We start from the raw sequence: 13,111 nt of genomic DNA, 5'->3' as shown, positions 1-13,111 counted from the left end.
AGAAAATACAGGGGCGCCTGGGTGGCTCGGTCGGTTAAGCGTCCGACTTCGGCTCAGGTCATGATCTCACACTCCGTGAGTTCGAGCCCCGTGTCGGGCTCTGTGCTGACAGCTCAGAGCCTGGAGCCTGTTTCAGATTCTGTGTCTCCCTCTCTCTCTGCCCCTCCCCTGTTCATGCTCTGTCTCTCTCTGTCTCAAAAATAAATAAACGTTAAAAAAAAAATAAAGATTAGAAAATACAGTTGTTAAACTATTAGAGTGTGTTAGAACTTTTTTTGGTGAGTTGATCTTGGTTATCAAGTTCACTAGCTACACTTGAAAGCAAGATTGCTTAGATTTCATCTGAAAGGACTTTATAGGGCAAGTGCCCCAACTCATGAAAGAAAGTGAATCTGGGTTGCATTCCTATCTCCTTGGTGTTTATAAATAGAATTTGGAAAGTGGTCGGCATGTCTGAAATGCCCATATGAGGAAATATATAATCATATTGAAACAGCAGACATGTTTTAGTTCTTACTATGTGGCAGACAGTGTGCTAAGCTCTAAACCTTTGATCACTCATTTATATCCCTAAGTCTTCTGAGGCCTTGGTAAGACTGTTAACTGCTTTTCGTAACTGAAGAAACAGAAACACATTATGTACCCACGCTCACAAAATTAGCGGACTTCGGGAGGTTTGTAGGATTCAAGACCCCAGCTCCCATACTGCCTTATTAAATGTAACATTATTGCGGCATCTGGGTGGCTCAGTCGGTTAAGCCTATGACTGTGGCTCAGGTCATGATCTCATGGTTTGTGAGTTCGAGCCCCACTTTGGGCTCTGTGCTGACACTCTGTGCAGGCCTGTAGCCTGCTTCAGATTCTGTGTCTCCCTCTCTCCCTCCCTCCTTCTCTCTCTCTCCCTCTCTCTCTACCCTTCCCCTGCTTGTGCTCTCTCTCTTGCTCTCTCAAAAATAAATAAACATTAAAAAAAATAACGCTATTAACATCTATGTGTTCTGTCTAGCAAGTAGGAGATGAACATTTTGTGTTTTGCCTGAGAAGCAGGAGTAGGAGATGTAAATGAATCTTTAAGAATAGGTACAGATGTTTTGCTGCTTCCCCAGTATAAATAGCATCTGTATTATATTTTTTAAAACATATGAAATAAAAATTAAAATGATAGCCTATTTTATTCTTTCTACTCACTTTTACAACGTTTTGTATTGTTTGAATTTGTACGCTACAATCTTAGCATGGTCTTTCGCATTAAAATTCAGGTATTATTAGTCATAGTGCTATCTTACATTTATGTGGCATTTTACAGTATATTAGGTATTTTCATTTAGATGCTGAATTTAATTTTCCCCAAATACCACCTAAAACAGAAATGGTGATCTCCATTGTAAAGATGTGAAGGTGAGAATTCGGCTCTCAAGCGTAGAGTGGATGGCTAGGTCAGGAGAGGGCAGGGCTGGCCTCCACATCTTCTGACCCCAAGAGCACCCACCAGCAGCGTTATCATAGAGCCTTTCACGTACCTGCCCCCAAATCCCAGGATTATCTGCTCCTGTGATAGGTGTCTTTATCAACAGGACCTGAGTGCTGTTCAACATACACTGAAATTCTTTGCTGCGTTGTGTTCTCTTTTGTTTCATCTATCTGTAAAATTTAAGTGAAATTCATTAGACGTGATTTGTTTTATGGAAAAGAGAAAAACTAAAGTGTTTTATTTTTTATTTAAAAAGTTTACCTGTCAAGTTATACACATACACATATTTACGTTATATATACTTTATATGTAAGCGTTAGTAATTATTTTATGACTGCAACAGAAGTGTGATGGATAGCGTTTTCCTTAGAGCTCAGTAGTATCATGATTTCTAGTAAAAAAATGGTCTCGGGGCATCTGGGTGGCTCAGTCAGTTGAGCGTCCGACTTCGGCTCAGGTCATGATCTCACAGTTAGTGAGTTTGAGTCCTGTGTTGGGCTCTGTGCTGACAGCTCAGAGCCTCGAGTCTGCTTCGGATTCTGTGTCTCCCTCTGTCTCTGATCTTCTTCCACTGGTGCTTTCTTCTCTCAAAATTAATAAACATTAAAAAAATTTTTAAAAACGGTCTTAAACTAAGCTTGGCCCTACTGGGAAAAACAACACAAAATGTTTAAATATATGGTAAAACAATTAAAATGGCATTTTTGTGATAGGTCATATTATCAAGGCACAAATGGTGACATTTTTTAATGTCATAATTATTGTCTTTAATTTTCTGAAAGTCTAGATTTGAAAAGCTTTCTTTTTTATCTTGCTCTGTTTATACCAAAAGATTAAAAATTTCTTCAGTATAACATTAGCACAAGAAATTAGTGACAACAGCGTAGCCTGCCTGAACTCAACACCTCTAAAGGTCTATATTGAAGACCTTAGAGGGTGCAATGAAATTCTACCAGCATATACCAAAGGGCAGTGCAAATAAACTCAGAACAGACTTCTTCAAGGTTGTTTTTTTTCTTATTTGAATAGCCCAAAGTATAATGTGATTTAGATTTCCCATCAAGTTTTGATTCATTTCTGTAGTGTATTATATTGCTATGCTACCACATTGCCTCCCATTGTGGCTAGGAAGATGGGATTTTTACGAGCAGGCAGAAATAGAATAAAGAAACAATTCAATATTTTTTCCATTCATGCATCCCTAGATGTAAACTGACAAGGTCAGCCAGGAGTTGTATCAGTAGTTACAATTGGTTATCTAAAATCAAAATTACAGGACACGATGTTCTTAAGTCCCAGTTGAAAGCTCAAATGTTGCAATCGATGTTTGTTTCATTTTGCAAAATACTGCAGTTCCTTTTTAACAGTTTTGATCTTTATAAAGAAATTTCACTAGAGACCTAGACAACAGCATGTTGTTGGCCTCCTTCCTCAATGGAGCGTAAACTTTATTATGTATCAAACTGTCCACAACTGTGGAAAGCCTTTGCTCTTTGGGGAAGGAGAAAACCCAGATGCTGAGAAGACACACAGCATATAATGGCAGTGAACATGAGCTCAGAAGACCTGGGATGGGTCCTAGGCCTGCCACTTGCTAGCCTTGAAACAGGCTCTTCCCTCCCCCGCCCCCCCCCCCCCCCCCGAAGTACAGTTAATGATACCAAGCCTACCTAATTCCCAGAGATGATGGGGCCATGAGGTTCTGTAAGCGATAGTTCTGTGAAGCTTTATGCCAATGTCAGATGGTATCTCCATCATTATTATTCTTTACACAGGACTGACAAATTAACAATTCTTTTTTTCTTGTTTCCTAATATCAGAGGGGATGGTTACTCAGTTGTAAAGCGAATGTTTCAGGAAGTGTAGATCTGGAAAAAACAGATAACAGCACATAAGTTTGGTCAGATCAGCGATGTTGTGATGGTATTTATGTACTTCCTTGCTGTCTTTGTTTTTATCTCCAGCCCTTTGTAGTGCTTTAGATAGCAGAGGCTTTGAGAATGGATATCCCGATTACATTAGTGAGGGCCAAGGTAAGCTTTATATACGATGGTGGCAATTAGTTGTTGGCCATGGCTGATTTCCTCATCATATCTCTCAGAAACTGTCAAGGGTATTTACGATTTTGCTGATCATCAGATATGGATACCCAAATGCCTTGTGGTGGTCTGATTCTATTGCTATCATTATTAACACAAAATGTTAACATAACTCTTTTTGAGTTAGAAAACATAAAAGCCAACCTCACTGAGGGCTGGTAGTGGTGGTGGAATAAACTAGTAACAAGAGGCATCTAATTTTGCTGTTTTTTGCTCTTAAAACTCACTTGGTATCATAGTTAAGAACACATTTGGTCTATATTTCTTATCTCCACACACGGATCAAGACCTCTTGCATTCTTTTCCTTTTTCTTTTCTTTTCTTTTTTTTTTAAGATTGACATATTTTTGGAGTACATAATGCATTCAAATGATTCGAAAATCATAAAGTATACAATACACAGGAAAAGTCATGCTTGGTTTCCTGCCTACATGCTTAATTCACACACATCCTTCCCCGCCATGGACATGAACAAGGTAACCCAGGTATAAGTTTCTTGTGTACATTCACAGAAATAATTTTTTATGCTTATAACCCCATGCAAATATATAAATATACATTGTTTTTCTTAAGGACACAGTGTCTTAATACACAGAGTTTGGCACCCTTATTTTTACTTAATAACGCATGCTTACTTTTTGAGGTAGTTCTCACTGCTGTGATTATGTGTATGAAATTATCCCTTTGAAGGGCTAGACCTCAGGATATACTTCTATAATTTTTTATAGTTTTCCTCAGTGAATTTGGGAAAAGCAAAGTAACTGGTTCTTCCAGAAGCTGAGCAAAAAACTGAAAAGAGACATTATCTTGATGTTTTTAGGATGGTGTTTATATCCTTTGGTTATGGTATATGGGGTTTGAATCTCTTGGACATCCATTAAGTGTCTTTCCTATTTTCTAAAGAAAATGATATCTATGAATATGTTTATATCTCCTCCAACTCAACACAATGTAGGTGTAGTAATCTGATGTTCAAAAAAAAAAAAAATCACAAAGATCTAATCAAATTTGCCTATAAGCTATATCTAAGAAAAGTCCGGGGCAAAGTTGATGTTCATCATAGAGCTTGAATACCTAGGCATAGCCTGCTTAGAACAGAACCTTCTCTGTTCTAAGTATGTGTTCTGTGAAGAGAAATCATAAGGTTTCTCTATGCTGGTCCTAATGTACCCAGCACATTAGCACATGTTTTCAGCAGAGTTTCGCATAGTTTCCTTTCACTAAGTACACAGTTTATAAAATTCAGAATTTTTAATCCTAACATTAAAAGTATATTATAATTAAATTATTTAATATTTTTGAAATACTTAATCTGCTAGAAAAATCACATATTGGTCCTGAATACTGTTTCAGATGGTTTTTAGTTATGTAAATTATTTCTCTCCTGACTGTGTAATTACATGATGGACTGGTTTCTAGGGTATCATATACTTAATGTGAGTTTCTAAAAATGCTTTAATCATATAATTGCTAGTTTATCAAGTAGAAAATATAGGTCTGAGAACACTATCATTATGTCATTATTCTCTACAAAAGACTGTGAAACACACTGAAGAGGCCATTATGAGGCAAATAACAGTTTTCTGTCGTGTCTAAATTTGCAAGGATTAAAAAAAAAAAAAAAACAGCAAGGAAATGTCTAAAGGTAAAGAGTTTAAAAATCTACCAGGCAATTTATCTTGGGTCTCTCTCTGTGGAAAATCAGTGCAGACAAAGGAAGTGAATTGGTAATACTTAGGTCAGGAAAGCTAGTAGATTATCTAATGCCAGGAGTGACGCTAATATTTAATAATTGATTCATTAAATTCCATGTAGAAAGTCTAAAGGAAATTAAATAAACCTGAGATTTAGCGTTTGCGTTAGAATCTAGCTGCACTCTTCTTGTGCTTGTTTTATGAAGTGTACCATGTTCAAGTGGGATTGCAATAGATAATGATTTATATTCATTGGGTTTATACCCAGGAGGAAACCAGACTTGTAATCTGGAATGGCTAAGTGGTTAAATTCAAATCTAATTTTATAGAACTCAAAGATTAAAAAAAAAAAATTCTTTTTTGACTCAGGAGGCGTCATGGGTCAGAAAATTTATTTTCAGCAAAGTCTAGTAAAGTCCAAAGTAAAATACTCCATTGGTGGGTTTAGTATGAGAAGGCAAGACCCTTAAAAAATCTCTCTCTTTCTGTCGATGTATATTTGTTACATACACACGCAAATATACACACAGACACATACATATACACATTTCCTTGCTCTCCCACTTAAAATGGTGACAGCTAGGGCTCTGAGCAAGAGGAAAACCAAAGCCAGGATGTTAGCTTTATAAGTAAACGGGGAAGGTTGAAGTGATGCTGTAACCTGAAAATCAGATGGTTATTCTGTTAGTGTCGATTCTGCTGTTGAATCTGCTTCATGATTAATACAACCAGTTGATTTGTATTTTCATGCAATAAAAGCATTTTTTCTCCCACAATCATGTGTGTGTGTGTGTGTGTGTGTGTGTGTGTGTGTGTGTGAGAGAGAGAGAGAGAGAGAGAGAGAGAGAGAGAGAGAGCGCACAAGTGAGCGAGGGGCAGAAAGAGAGAGAGAGAGAAGCGGGGCTCATGTTTTATCCCAAGCGGAGCTCCAGATCAGGAACCATGAGATCATGATCTTGGCCACAGGCGGATGCTTAACTGACTGAGCCATTCAGGTGCCCTACAGTCATGGTTTTAAAAAGATTGTTAAATCACGGTTACATTTTGCTGTTTAATCTTTTGCTTTCCCTTCATCTGTTAAAAAGCAACAAAAACTAATATTTTTTTAAATGATGAGTTTTAAAAGATCATAGGCTGCTGAACTGATTGAAAACTGATTCATTGCTAGTCATTCTGGTCTTTCAAGGAAACCTGAAACTTGACTAGGTCTTTTGGTGATTTTATGTTTATGCCACTAGCTAGCATGGAGCAGCCCTGGAGTCAGAATGTGTTGACCCAGAATGAGTCAGAATGTGTGGGTTTGAATCCTGGCCCTGCCACTTACATCTCCGTGACTGACCAACTTTCGTGGCCTCTCTGAACTTCTGTTTCCCTTTTTGTAGCACTGAGATGGTAATAACAAGTACTTCATAGAAGATTAAAGGCCATTCTCTGTGCCGCCCTTTTAACTCAGTGTGGGGCATGTGGTCCACAATGAGTGAATGTTAGCTCTTGGTTTTCCTCCTGATAACCCCTCCTGTTCTCCAGGTTTGTGGCTCTCTCCCCCCTGTACCTTCTTCACATGTCTATGATTACCTTTTTCAACAAAATAGTCAATACTCAAGATAGAATCAGAATTTGTTTAAAAAGTGTCTCTGCCACTTAATAGCTACCTGGGCAATCTTAAGAAAGTTTCCTTAAGTTTTGAGCCTAATTTTTCTCATTTGTAGGACTCTCTTTTCTTGAGTGGATCAAATGACATTTTAAATGTGAAAATACGTTAAAACTTGCAAATTAGTAGAGATTATGGTTAGAAGTGTGAGCTATAGAAAGACAGAGATACTGTCTTTGTTTATTTCTTTTTTTGGAACAGAAGTAATTTTCCTATTTGAACAGATCTTTATTTTGGAAAACTGGAAAATCCAGAAAATCGAGAAGAAGAAAAAAAGCCTATATTTCATCCACTTAAAGAGAGATACTATTAACATCTTGATGTAATCATTTAAGTTTTACTGGAAATACATTTTGATATCCATTATGTCTTACTTTAATGTTTGCGTATTGCTAGTGTACCAACAAGCCATGTTTCTTTAAGTCACTGTTGTCCATTTCTTTGTAGAGTAAATAGACTTACTCTATATGTAGAAGGCAAAGTTTTTCCTGGTTTATTTGTATGTTTTGTGTGTCTTGTAGCATAACATATGCCCAGTCTTTACTTTGCACTTTGGGAGGTGAAAAGTTTTAGACTCTAAAAACTGTCACAAGAAGTCATTTTTAGCTTTACTTTAATCATAAAATCAAGTACCTTTTTACTCTGCTGCATTATAAACAATCAAAATGTTCTGCCCATAGGTATATTTGTTGGTATGTCCTAATTGCAGCAAAATTTGTTATGAAAATTTGAGGTGGAGGAAAGGAAGTTGACGAAACCCTCAGCTTCAAGAATGCAAAAATTTGAAACACCCATGGACTAGCATAATCTGAAACCAATAATCAGTAAAGCTACTGCATAGACCGATAGTAATTTTGAATCTACAGATGGTCAAAATGGGTGCAGATGCACATACTTTGAAATAATTTAAGTTGGTTAAATCATAGTTTGATCAAAATGTCATAGCATGTACAACTAGTTAAGAATAATTAAAAAAAAACCACATAAGTTGTAGTATAATTTTTGCCAACCACTTCACTCCAGTACCAAGTAACCAAAATACTGTATGAGAACATAGAGAGAAAAAAAATAAGAAAAAACCCAGACAATGTTTGATAAGGCACCAAAAAAAAAAAAAAAAAAAAAAAAAAAAAAAACCCTTCAAAGAAGCAGGATTATAGACATGGGGAAAAAAAAAAAAAAACAACAACAACGCAAAAAAACCTATACAGTTAAAAGACGTCCTCAGTTAAAAAGAAGACTGGAAGACCAGATTGGAGGCAGCAACGTCCATAGACATGCATATCAGTGAAGTTTGTCAGAACTTAATTTGGGTGGTCACATGAGCTTACTGTGAATACACTTAATGTTTTCATTTGCGAAATATCAGTTGCTATGTGCTGGAACATCCCCTAGGACCTTGAGATGTAAAAACAAAAGACAAAGTTTTTGCCCTCCAGCTAACAGTGTAATGATGAAGACAGGTACATAGATAATTAAAACGTAACGGGGCAAAAGCAGTGATGGTGTTGGGCGCAGGTTATTATGACATCCGAGGGAAAGTCAGTGTAGCCAACCTGAGGTAGGGGAGGGGATGACAGTTTCAGGGAAGGATTCCTGGGAAGGTGACATGGAATTGTGCGACTGTGGGGGCAATGGGCAGAGTGGAGGGTGAGAGAGGTATAAACCAAGCCCTGGAAGTGACAGACTGCAGACTGCTTGGTTGTGTTAGTGCTGTGCTGGGGATGCAAAATCTCTGAGATGGGAAGACTGGACGGGTCGGCACGGTGGCTATGTGAAGATGCTGGGACTTTATTCTGGAGGGGGAGGGGAAAGTCATTTTAGAGTTTTAAACCTGCAACTTACATTTTTAAATTTGTATTTATTTATTTATTTTGGGAGAGAATGAGTGAGTGGGAGAGGGGCAGAGAGAGAATCCCAAGCAGGCTCCACACTGTCAGCGTAGAGCCTGGTGGGGCGGGGGGGGGGGGGGGTTGGGGGGGGGGTTGGGGGGGGGGCTTGAACCCACCAACCATGAAATCATGACCTGAGCTGAAGTCAAGAGTTGGATGTTCAATGGACTGAGCCACCCAGGCTCCCCCAAACCTGCACCTTATGTCTTAGAGAGGTTATCCTGCTATCTCTATAGAGGGTGGAATTGAGGGACATGATACATGAAACGGAGAGAATGCTTATTTTCTAGGGCAATCTAGAATCTCCTCATGGAAAATCTTCAGAAAATTAAGAGCAGAGTCTAAAACTAGTCTTGTCCTTTTTGTGTGATAATTTTTTCCTTCCCTGTAGATAGAGAAACTTATGGGGGGCAGGGCAGGGAGAGGGGAAAAGAGTGGTAGGGGAAGTAATGAGGCTTTGCTCCCAGCCTTCACCCGCAATCAAGGAAAAATGGACACTGTGCTCCTTGGGGGCCACAGAGGTGAAAACAATTACCGCTGGAGCTTTTTTAGAGGCAAAGTTTTGATTTGGGTAACTTATTTAGAGGACACTACTTTAATTGATATGGTAATCCAGTCTTTACTTTTTATCATTTATGTTTCCAGTATCTATAGTGAAGAGCTAGAAAGGATAAATGTACAGAGTGGTAAAATTAAGGTAGAAGAGTGTAAGATAATAAACACTTTTTTTTTCACTGCCCAAAAAGAGTCGTAAACTATCCTATGGAAAAAAAAAAAAAAAAAGTAGTTGCATAAGAGCAAGTATGAATCCTGTTCCTAACAGTTCTCTTCATTATAAACAAACCAATTTATGCAGAGCCCTCACTTACATGAGATAAACATATAAAATTCTATATCTTTCTCATTACCCATTTCAATGGTCATGACAAAGTCTCCTCCTCCTCTCTCCTCCCTTCTCCCCATCATTCCTCTGGTTTTGTGCGGGCACAGACAGCCTCCACATACATCAGTGGTTGGGAACTGGCTTTAAAAAAACCAAGAACTGACTAATGATGAACAGTTATTTTACCACATAGATAAAACACTGCCACTAGTGTCCACTGCAGATTAGTGGCGGTGATGTTTTATTGAGTATTGGAGTAAAGAGGGCAGAGGGAATTGTTCAAGTTTATATATGATACAGTCTCTTCTGGCCAGTAAAATCTGAGAGGAGAAAAAACCGCAGGCTCTGAGAGTGAGCAGAAAATGGCCACTAACTTTGATACACACAAGGGTAAGTCTGTCTCTACGGAGAATAATTAGAACTTTATTTCAGAACTAATGGACAACTTATAGATGATTTTTTTTTTTCAAAAAAATTGGCTCAACGTTCTTTCATGACCAAAAAGGAAATCCTGGAAGTTAGTAGAAAACCTCTTTGAGGTCAACCAAAATGCTTTTATGAAGTTATTTTAAAAATGGAGTTTCAAAAACTACATGATAAGTTATATTTTGGAGGTTTTGCATCAGGAAAGCCAGTGAATTGCAGAGAATGAGGGGTCACTTCTTACAGCTCCAAGCAAGAAGCTCGAAGACATATAAAGAAATTAGTAAAGATTGGAAAGGTCTAAATATTGGTGTTTCAAATTGAAACTATACATACATTGCTTAAATGTTTAGGTAAATTTATAATGATACATTGTGGTTAGATTATTTAAGGAATCCAGGACAACAAAACCTTCCTGTATAATGGATACAGACTTATAGTTTAGGAGTCAGAATGAATTGTATTAGAGTTTGAGCAAGTGACTTAAACTGAATTAGAATCTTCTTCTTTTTTTTTTTTTTTTTTTTTTTTTTTTTTGTGAAGTGAAAATAATGAATAGTGCCCTTCTCATAGGGTGAAGATTTAATAAAATATGTAAAGCTGAGGTCAGTGGTTTGTACTTAACATTTAACTATAAGCTTAGCACATAGTAGGTACTTTATAGAATTGTAGCGGCCGTTGTTACATTATTCTTATGTAATGTACCCCTGTGCAAAGGTGAGACAGGCACCTGAGCTAAATGGGCCACAGGTCAGGTTCAGTAAACCATTTCTTAGGTATACTCTTAAATGAGTCAGGGCAGACTAACGAATGTAATGAATTACTCCCAAATCTGAGTGGTTTAAGACAGCAAAGGTGGATTACTCAAGTTAGAGCAGAGTGTGGATGGCATGGTCTGGGAGTAGAAGCAGCTCTATTTTATGTAGTTATTTAAGGACATAATTCCTTTTGTCTAATGGCTCTACCATCCCCAAGGGCTTTGGAGTCCCCTTCTGGGACCTTGGCGTTGAAACAGCTGGTAAGGGAAGAAAGAAAAATGGAAAGTGTTGTGGGCCAGCCCCAGAGGCTCTGTACATTACTTCTGCCCATGGTTCATCACCTGGAACTTTAAATACATTGCCTGCTATAACTGAATTGGAGGCTGGGAAAGGTGGTCTGGCTGTGGGCCCAGAAGGGAGAGAAAATATCTGTCACAGGTTTCTTCCTGAGCTTTTGTTTACATGTGAACCAGGATAGAAAGTGGAAAGAAGAAATTGCTACAGTGTATTATGACATGCTCAATATATGAAGCAAAGGGTTAACTGATTATATTAAGTGATAAAAATCCTAATCACTAACCTTGCATTCAATTAGAATAACATTGAATAAACTTCTCAGTTTATAAAATACAGTCATATCCTTTGGGGGGGGGGGTAAGGTGCCATAATGAAAAGAACATGGTCTTTGAGATAACACAGGCTTGGATTTAATTTGTGGCTCCCACACCTACCACCTGTGTGAGCTGAGGCTGATTAGTTACCTCTTTATGCTTTTAGTTCTCATCAGAAAAATGAAACGAATAATCCTTTCCTTGAAAATTATGAGGGTTAAATGAATTATAATTTTAAAGCATCTACCTTAGTACCTACTCTGTTTTTAAAAAAAATAGTGATTATCATTCAACTGACTTACTCAATGCTTTTAAGATTTTAATAGCCCCAAGAAACTCAGACTCAGGCAAAATAAATGATTTGTTTGAGTTTAGTCAGAACTAAACTTTTTCTGATTCCAAATCCCATGATCTTTATTTCACAAAGAACACATACCATAAATATTTTAATTAACATGGAATAAAAGAATGTCAAGGCCAACACCTAAAATCTATATGGAAATGTGTCTAACTGTGGCTTACTTTAAAAATTAAGGCAAATCTAAACTGAAGAAAAGAAAGCATTAAAAAATTTCAGGTATTTACCCATCTTTTAAAATTCTATGTCCCACACTCCTTCCAGATGACAAGTTAATTTGTGTCTTCCCACTCAGACACACTTTCTACCTCTTGGGAATGAAATGCATAGTGAGATTCTTTGTGGTTCAACTGTAAGTCAAAGAGAGCCGATTTCTAGGAGTATCAAAACTGCCCAGCTGGAAACTCCAAGCTATCCTTAGTCAGTAACCCAGCGTAGATGTCTTTATAGATGTCTTATAGCCTTTCAAAGACAACTATTAGTGTCATTATGGAAATTACATTATTTCTGACCAGGCAGTATCTTTAAGGCCCCATGATTCTTAGTCTGGTTGGTGAGAGTTTTTGTTTTTTGTTTTTTTTTTTTTTTTTTAGGCATCACAGCTGTAAACATGCACTTAATTAATTCTACACCCTGTTTTACACTTTTTTTTTCGTGCAAGCATTTTAAGTTATATTCACACCTATTCGTAAACTAATGCCTGCATAACTTCTCAGGCTTGCCCTTGTAGTTACTTTGTATACATTTTTCTCACCCACTTCTAACATGGCTTCACACTTTTTTTTTTCTTAAATACTAGAGCTCATTAGTTTTAGCTCCTTTATATGCTGCCCATATCACTTCTTTTATGTGCAGTGAAATAGCCTGCTCTACCAAAAAGCAAAGTAGAAAATATTTCTGTTTGAAATCATTGCTGTATATACCACACTATTAAGAAATGGTAAAGATAAGATAAAGAGCTTATTTTTGGCAAGTTAAGATCTCAGCGCAAAAAAAAACAAAAACAAACAAAAAAAAAAAACCAAAAGCAAAAACAAAACCAAGCACCAGCTTATCCAATAAAAGGTTCAAATTGTCAGTTTTACATTTTAAATCTGCTTTGCTGTCACAGAAAATGGAGACATATATGTGGATATCCACGCTGGTGCATGCGTATAAAAAAAACAAATGATCATTTAAAGCTGATCTTAGTCCTTTGAAATTTTGTTCTTGAATAAAAAATAGCCTTCAGTCTCCTTTATTTGAATATTATGTTTCATTAGACTATGTAC

At 37.2% G+C, this 13,111-nt stretch overlaps 1 long non-coding RNA gene across 1 annotated transcript in view; it reads right to left on the bottom strand.

The window, feature by feature from the left end:
* Positions 1–925: 925 nt before the first annotated feature.
* The window catches only part of LOC131501925 (uncharacterized), a 29,939-nt gene continuing 17,753 nt past the window's right edge, over positions 926–13,111 (bottom strand). The window contains exons 2-3 of the long non-coding RNA XR_009256928.1: positions 3,142–3,339; positions 926–1,641 (exon numbers count right to left, since the gene is read on the bottom strand). This is a non-coding gene — a long non-coding RNA (uncharacterized LOC131501925). The remainder of the gene's footprint in view (positions 1,642–3,141; positions 3,340–13,111) is intronic.

Source organism: Neofelis nebulosa, chromosome 2 (assembly GCF_028018385.1).
Source record: "Neofelis nebulosa isolate mNeoNeb1 chromosome 2, mNeoNeb1.pri, whole genome shotgun sequence".
In the NCBI taxonomy this organism is placed as follows: Eukaryota; Metazoa; Chordata; class Mammalia; order Carnivora; family Felidae; genus Neofelis; species Neofelis nebulosa.
The sequence above is the reverse complement of the archived record's forward strand: the minus strand, read 5'-3'. Positions and strand labels throughout refer to the sequence as shown.